This window comes from Prenolepis imparis, unplaced genomic scaffold (assembly GCF_030444845.1).
Source record: "Prenolepis imparis isolate NDT839.2.m4 unplaced genomic scaffold, iyPreImpa1.0 SCAF_67, whole genome shotgun sequence".
In the NCBI taxonomy this organism is placed as follows: Eukaryota; Metazoa; Arthropoda; class Insecta; order Hymenoptera; family Formicidae; genus Prenolepis; species Prenolepis imparis.
This window is the reverse complement of record NW_028141225.1, coordinates 149,854-158,731: the sequence shown is the minus strand read 5'-3', so window position 1 is coordinate 158,731 and position 8,878 is coordinate 149,854. Positions and strand designations below refer to the sequence as shown.

General features: G+C 49.9%; 1 pseudogene; it reads left to right on the top strand.

Annotated features, from left to right (window-relative positions):
• The first annotated feature begins 341 nt into the window (after positions 1-341).
• On the top strand, positions 342-1,343 carry LOC145947332 (uncharacterized; annotated as a pseudogene).
• The last annotated feature ends 7,535 nt before the right edge of the window (positions 1,344-8,878 follow it).

Sequence of the window (8,878 nt, the reverse complement as noted above, 5' to 3'; positions counted from 1 at the left end):
TAAAAACAAAAATACGAAACGAGACAAGACAATAACCTTTTGCGAAGAATCTTCGAGAGATTCGACCATCTACCATTGTCGAGCACAGACGTGCGAGCGCGACTGTAAACGCTGGACTTTTTCTAGATAATTAAAGTAGCAAAATTAACCGCTCACCAAAAAGACTCGATTCATTTCACATTATACATATATATACGATCCTAACATCCCGCACCGACGAACGAAGTAGCCAAAGTGGTGACCCCGACGTGATCGTGAATACGCGAAGAAAAAAAAACATTTTTTTTAATTTGTGATAATTTCGCGATCGGTTGTCGAGTGCGTGGGAAAGAAAAAGTGATATGCCTGTGATGCGGGACGGCGAAGACGCTACTCCGCGCGTGGAACCGGAGACGCGAGCGTTCGAACAGCCGAGGATTCAAGCGCCGAATCCGCACCTGATTGCGATGCAACCGGCCAGGATGGAGCAACCACCGGGTTATTTTTTACCTGCCCCCGAGGTTAGCCGTGTGGGCATGCGTATACCGGAGTTTACGTCGTCGGATCCGGAGCTCTGGTTCAGCATCGTCGACCGGAGTTTCCAAGCCGCCGGGATTACGGTTGACGCGACGAAGTTCGGTTACGCGTTGACGGCTATCGGACCGAATTACACGACCGAAGTGCGCGACATTATTATGAACCCGCCCCCGGAACGTGCATACGAAACGCTGAGAGCTAATTAAGAGACTTAGTTTGTCGCAGGAGCACAAGACTCGGAGGCTCCTTGAACACGAAGAAATTGGCGATCGAAAGCCGTCGCAATTTTTACGACACCTTCGTGGTCTCGCCGGAAACGTGGTTGGCGACCAGTCTTACGAACAATCTGGTTGAGTCGGTTGCCGGCTTTTCTTCAGCCGCATTTAGTGACGCGCGCGACAGATACGCCCGAACAATTGGCGGACATCGCGGATGCGATAGTCGAGGCGACCCGGGCGCCGATGTTTCAAGTGGCGGAGGCGACGAAATTTATGACGCCCCAAAGTCAGAGCGCGATTGACCCTGCGTCCTTGGTGGCGAAATTGGAGGTGCGACTGACGCAGATGCGGCTGGCGATGCAGCAAGAGATGGCGGAGCAGCTGACGGCCATACGGAGGTCAATCGAGGCGATCGGTGACGGTCGATACCGCGAGAATGATGACGACCGACGTCGTTCGCGTCCGCGTTCGCGCCCGCGAGCGCGCTCGGGAAGCCATGGTCCACCAGCCAGCGGGATGTGGTACCATTGGCAATTTGGACCGGAAGCTCGACAATGTAGAGCGCCCTGCTCGATGCAGCAGCAGGGAAACGCGGGGGCCGGTCGCTAGTGGCGGCGAGCGACTCGAGATACGGTGCGCGCCGCTTGTTTGTAACTGACGCGAACTCAAAAGTGAACTTTTTAATTGACACGGGCGCGGATCTCTGCGTGTACCCTCGGAAAATGGTTCGAGGACCGCGACAGAGATCGACCTATGAACTTTCGGTCGCTAACGGCACACCAATATATACATACAGGACAGAGACAATGGTTCTAAATTTCGGATTGCGACGTGCGTTCTCGTGGCGGTTTGTGATCGCGGACGTCTCGCGACCGATAATCGGCGCCGATTTTCTCGCGCATTATGGACTTCTCGTCGATCTGCGTAATTCTCGTCTCGTCGACCAGGTGACGAGCTTGGCCGCGCGCGGGCGATGCATCCGATGCAATGCACCCTGCGTCAAAGCGGTTACGGGAGAGACGCAGTACCATCGGTTGCTGGAGCAATATCCGGATATTACGAGGCCGGAAGGACGTCCGAAGGATGCGATCCATGCTACGCGGCATTACATTGAGACGACGCCGGGACCGCCTGGCGCGTGCAGACCGCGGAGACTCGCTCCAGATCGGCTGGCAGCCGCGAAGAGAGAGTTTCGGAAAATGGTGGAGGCCGGAATCGCGCGGCCTTCAAAGAGCTGTTGGTCGGCGCCCTTACATATGGTGCCGAAGAAGGGTGAAGAGTGGCGACCTTGCGGCGATTATAGAGCGCTAAACGCGCGAACGATCCCGGACCGATATCCTGTGCGGAATATACAAGATTTCGCGCAAGCCTTGAGCGGAAAGAAGATTTTCACGACATTAGATCTGGTTCGTGCATATCACCAGATTCCGGTGGCGGAAGAAGACATCCCGAAGACGGCGATCACCACGCCATTTGGCATGTACGAATTCCCGTACATGTCATTCGGCTTACGTAACGCGGCGCAGACGTTCCAGCGATTTATCGACGAGGTTCTGCGCGACTACGAATTTTGTTACGCGTACATTGACGACATCCTCGTCGCGTCTTCATCGGAGGAGGAACATCGCGATCACCTGCGAGTATTGTTCGAGCGTCTGCGAGAGTACGGGGTAATAATCAACCCCGCGAAATGCGTATTCGGCCAACAAAAGGTGGAGTTTCTGGGATACGAGGTTTCCGATGGGGGAACCCGACCGCTGCCGACGCGAGTGGAGACGATCCTCGCGTATCAGATGCCGAGGACGGCCAGGGATCTCCGGAGATATCTCGGTATGGTGAATTTCTACCGTAGATTCCTGCCGAGAGCCGCCGAGATTTTAGCGCCGCTGAACGACCTTCTTCACGGCAACGTCAAGGGCAAAACACCGATTTCGTGGACGCCGCGGATTCAAAAGGCATTCGAAACATCGAAAGAGAGTCTGGCACAAGCGGCTCTTTTGAGGCACCCCAGGATAAACGCGGAACTCGCTCTGTTTACCGACGCGTCCGAACAGAGCATCGGCGCGACCTTACAACAGTGAGGCAGCGACGGCTGGGAGCCGTTAGCCTTCTTTTTGAAGAAGCTAAGCCCAGCCGAATCAAAATATAGCGCTTACGACAGGGAACTACTGGCTATATACCTGGCGGTCAAAAATTTTCGACATATGCTGGAGGCACGCGCGTTCACGATTTATACGGATCATAAGCCAATAACTTTCGCTTTTCGACAAAAACCTGAGAAAAGCACGCCGCGCCAGTTCCGCCACTTGGATTATATCTGTAGGAGTTTAGAGCGAAGCGCCCTGCACGGTGACATAAATATTGTTGGACGAGCGAACACGCTGACGATCCGTGATGTTTTCGAATTCCGAAGCGAGCATCGCGGAAGGTCGGAGCAATCGTTGCGGTAGTCGTTCTTGAGACATTGTTGATACCGGTCATACTGACGCGAATATGCTGTATACTGTGAACCGTTCTCTAAATAAAGTATCTTTGGCTTTTACTCTGAGCGTTGCTTCGCAATCCGGTCTTCCTGATCCCGCGTAAATAATTAAGTCTTCCGCGTAGCAAAAAACATAAATTAAAGTAAAATAAGTAGAGGCTGTAAAAGGGCTCTACAACTTTGGGGGCTCGTCCGGGATAGATTATGTGCGAAGTGGCGCGAGTGAAAGCAAACGAATAACAAACGGTTCGAGAATTTCGGTGATCGGGAGCGATGTGCGTGTCGCGAAACGAATGCTGTTACGAAATACAGAGCGACACGAAGGATGACGCGACGGCATGTTGAGATGATAAGACGAGAACGATGAAAGATTTGAATTGCGACGATTACGAATACATTGGTGCGACGCGAAGACGACGCGATCGCCATCGAGTGTAATACGACAAAGACGAAAGACGATTTTACGTACATTGGTGCGACGCGAAGACGACGCGATCGCTATCGAGTGTAATACGACGAAGACGAAAGACGATTTTACGTACATCGGTGCGACGCGAGGACGACGCGATCGCCATCGGGTGTAATAAGACGTATAATACGGCGAGAACGGCATAATACGACGAGCGATGGACAGAACCGACCCGAAGATGTTCAGTGCGGTTATGCTCAAGGAAGCCCTAAAACGAAGAGGGTTGAGCACCGCGGGAACAAAGGCCGAACTTATAAACCGGCTAACGAATGACGATCCGAGTGGCGGATGGATGCAGACGATGAGTGCGAGGGTCGAGGAGACGGTAAACCTTGCGAGCGGGAACGACGATGGTGCCCATGGAAGATCGTCTTACGAAAACGAAGAAATGCGACAATCACGGGAAGAGTTGGACGATCAGCGGGAACCGCAACTTAACCGACGAGAAATAGAAATCTATCGAAGAGAAAAGGAGCTAGCTGAGCGAGAACTTGCATTAGCGCGACGCGAGATTGAGTTGCTGCGCCTGATGCAGAGTGGCGGCGCAAACGTGCTTACAGGAGCGTCAAGTAGAGATACGCCCGGTAATAATCGAACGCCTAGAGGAGCATCGAGCATGAATCGACGATCGGTCGACGAGGAAGACGATTTTCTCATAAGGCCAACGAGAGTAAATGTTAATGCCGTGGCGGATCTACTGAGTCACTTCAATGGTGATGCTGAAATTTTCGAGACGTGGGAAAAGCAGGTGAAGTTCCTGAGAGCTGCGTACAGATTGAACGATGAGCTAACGAAAATTTTAATCGGCATGAGACTAAAAGGACGCGCGTCGGAATGGTTCCATTCAAAGCCAGAGTATATCGAGATGACGCCCGATGCGATACTCGACGGATTGCGGGGTATGTTTTACCACCGACCAAACAAAATAATAATGAGGCGACGCTTCGAGGAGCGGAGTTGGAAGAAAAGTGAAACGTTCTACGATTATGTGCACGAGAAGACGATAATGGCCAACCGCATTGACATTCCAAATGACGAGATCCTGAGATACATTGTCGACGGTATCCCAGATCCAAATTTGCGCGACTTGGCGCGGGTACAGGGATTTACGACGATGGACGGAATTCTGCAGGCCTTCGAAGAAATATCGCTAAAAGACAGAGTGTATCTAGCGTCGGCGGCGAGCACGAGGGACGGCGACAGTGGAAAGCGTAAGAACGACAAGGGCAGTAAGAGTGCTGTGTGTGAGAAGGGCATGTCGAGCGATGGAAGAGACCGCGGTATAGCGAGACGTTGTTTCAGTTGCGGATCGAAGGATCATGTAAGCTCGAATTGTCCAACGAGGGAAAAAGGTGTCAAATGTTTCGGGTGCAACGGGTACGGGCACATAGCGTCGAAATGTCCGAATAGAAACGAGACGAAAAATAGCTGCGCGATTGTTCAGTCGTATCGACAAAAACGACTTAAGAATGTGTTAGTTAATGACGTTGCGATGGAAGCGATTATAGATTCGGGTAGCGATATCACCATAATGCGCGAGGACGAATATGTCAAATTAGGATCTCCGCGATTTGAGCTAGAAGCGATGCCATTCCGGGGAATAGGCACGGAAGAAAATGTTGCGAACGGAGGATTTTACGCGAGGCTAACAGTCGACAGGAATTGCTACGAAATTCCGATCTATGTTGTTGCTGATAATTTGACGAAGTATAAATTATTGATCGGTAACGATTTTCTCGACACCGTTAATGTGAATTTGGAGCGCGGAAACCCTACTATCGTAAAACCGGCGGACTATGCTAACGACGGACGTGAGTTCGCGGAGATTTGTCAAATAAACATAATTTCTGACCGAGAGTCACATGTCGCAGACGTGTCACATCTACGTAGCGCCGAACACAGACGAATTGTACAGTCGCTAATAAGTAATTATAAGCCGAATCAGACTCGCGAGATAGGTATTGAAATGAAACTCGTGTTGAAAGATGACGAACCGGTCTATCTTAGGCCAAGAAGATTAGGAGTGGCCGAGCGAACTGAGGTGAACGCGCAGATAGACGAGTGGTTGAAAAACGGTATTGTGCGACCGTCCGTATCCGATTATGCAAGTCCGGTAGTACTGGCGAAGAAGAGAGATGGCACAAATAGACTTTGCGTTGATTATCGATTACTTAACAAGAAGATTATTAAAGACCGGTATCCCTTGCCGTTGATCGAGGATCAACTTGATGCATTACAAGGCGCGAGGATATTTAGCACGCTTGACTTGAAGAACGGTTTCTTTCACGTGAAAATGGATAAACCCAGCATGAAATACACTGCGTTTATAGTTCCGGACGGGCATTATGAATTCCTCAGAGTACCATTCGGACTCTGTAATTCTCCCGCTGTTTTTCAGAAATTTGTGAATGCCGTGTTCAGAGATCTTATTCGCGACAAGGTCGTATTAGTTTATATGGACGACTTGATAATACCTTCGATCGACTTCGAGTCAGCGTTAAGGAAATTAAAGCGCGTGTTAGATGTGGCCAGTCAGCACGGTTTGATAATCAACTGGAAAAAGTGCAATCTCTTGCGTACGAGTGTCGAATATTTGGGGCACATTGTTGAGGGCGGTAAGATTCGTCCGTCGGAGCACAAAACCGAAGCCGTGAAAAAATTCCCGATGCCTACGAGCGTACGACAGGTTCAATCGTTTCTGGATCTGACAGGATATTTCCGAAAATTTGTACCGGGTTATTCTACAATTGCGCGACCGTTGACGAATTTACTGAGGGCCGCGGCGACGTTTAGATTCGAAAAGGAAGAAAAAGACGCATTCGAGCAGTTGAAACTGATACTAATAAATAAGCCCGTGTTAAGCTTATATAAAGTAGATGCGGAAATCGAGCTGCATACCGATGCTTCGATGCACGGGTACGGTGCGATTTTATTGCAACGCGATAGTGAGGATCATGCGATGCATCCGATATACTATGCGAGCGGAAAAACGACCCCGGCAGAAGAGAAGTATCCGAGTTATGAGCTTGAGGTTCTCGCGATAATTAAGGCGCTGAAGAAATTTAGAGTGTACCTGCTCGGTATAAATTTTAAGATCGTCACCGATTGCCGCGCATTCACTCAGACAATGTCGAAGAAAGATTTATGTATACGCGTTGCCAGATGGGCACTTTTGTTAGAAGAATTTCATTATGAAATTGAACATCGCCCAGGTAGAAGTATGTTTCACGTCGATGCTTTAAGTAGGAACCCGCTGCCTGTTTGTCTACTTTTAGAAGAAAGCGATGGTGGGCTTACGGCGAGATTAAAGAAGGCGCAACATGATGACGTCGATACGAAGAGGACCATACAGCTAACGAATGAGGGACAAACACACGGATACGTTATTCGCGGAGGATTGTTATTTAAAGAAGTGGACAACGATATTCGGCTTGTTGTTCCGAAAGTAATGTGCTCGCAGATAATCAGAAGAGCTCACGAGAAAGGGCATTTTTCTGTCGCCAAAACGGAAGCAATTGTCAAGAGAGATTACTATATTCAGAATCTAAGGCCAAAGGTCGAGAAGATCGTACACAATTGCATCAACTGTATATTAGCCGAAAAGAAACAGGGAAGACAGGAGGGCTCTCTCTTCCCGATTGACAAAGGTGAGGTCCCGCTCGACACTTTCCATGTCGACCATTTAGGACCGTTAGCGACGACGAGGAAGAGTTACAAATATATATTCGTGGTGACGGATAGTTTTTGCAAATTCACGTGGCTTTACGCGACAAAGTCCACAGCCACAGCAGAGGTACTTAATTCCCTTAGGAAACAAGCGACAATATTCGGGAATCCAAGGCGGATCATTTCGGATCGAGGCACGGCCTTCACATCGGGAGCATTTGAGGAGTACTGTAAGAGCGAGGGCATCCAACATGTTTTGACAACAACGGGAGTCCCGAGAGCAAATGGACAAGTGGAGCGTATAAATCGAACGCTTATACCGCTGCTGACGAAATTAGCAGCGCCCAAGCCAGAAGAATGGCATAAGTATTTGAGGAGTGCACAACAGTATTTGAATGTTACAGTACATCGAAGTATAGCCACGACACCGTTCCATCTGTTGTTCGGAACACACGCACGATCGCGCGAGGACGATAACGTACGAGAATTGCTCGAGAAAGAGTGGACAGCTTCATTTCAGGAAGGTCGCGATGAACTACGCGTGCAAGCAGTACAAAATATCGCAAAAATCCAAGGAGAGAATAAGCGGGGATTCGATAAAAAACGAAAAGAGGCCCACCTCTACCGCGAAGGCGATTTGGTAGCAGTGAAGCGTACACAGCAGGCTCCTGGATCCAAATTTGCCTCGAAGTACTTTGGACCTTACGAGGTGACGAGAGTCTTGCGTAACAATCGCTACCTCGTGCATAAAGTTGGAGAGCAGGAAGGACCTCGGCAGACGTCTACGACGGCCGACTTCATGAAACCATGGATAACCGAAGAAAGCGATTTCGAAGCCGAAAAAAAAGATGACGTGCTGGAAAGCGAAGATGACGAAGACATTCGAGGGCGAATGTCAATGTAGAATGGCCGAATGTAGGAGTTTAGAGCGAAGCGCCCTGCACGGTGACATAAATATTGTTGGACGAGCGAACACGCTGACGATCCGTGATGTTTTCGAATTCCGAAGCGAGCATCGCGGAAGGTCGGAGCAATCGTTGCGGTAGTCGTTCTTGAGACATTGTTGATACCGGTCATACTGACGCGAATATGCTGTATACTGTGAACCGTTCTCTAAATAAAGTATCTTTGGCTTTTACTCTGAGCGTTGCTTCGCAATCCGGTCTTCCTGATCCCGCGTAAATAATTAAGTCTTCCGCGTAGCAAAAAACATAAATTAAAGTAAAATAAGTAGAGGCTGTAAAAGGGCTCTACATATCGGACAGTTCACCACCGACATTCGGCACGTGACGGGCGAGGAAAATGTCGTGGCCGACGCGCTTTCAAGGATCGAGGAGCTCCAGTCTCCTATGGATTACGCCGCACTGGCGGAATCACAGAGGACCGATGAGGAGCTCGAGGAGTATTTGCGGCGAGAAACTGGACTGAAGCTCAACAGGGTGGAGATTCCTGGAACGGGGATCGCGGTGTATTGCGACACATCAACACCGACGCCGCGACCGTTCCTGACAAGGCCTTTTCGTCGGG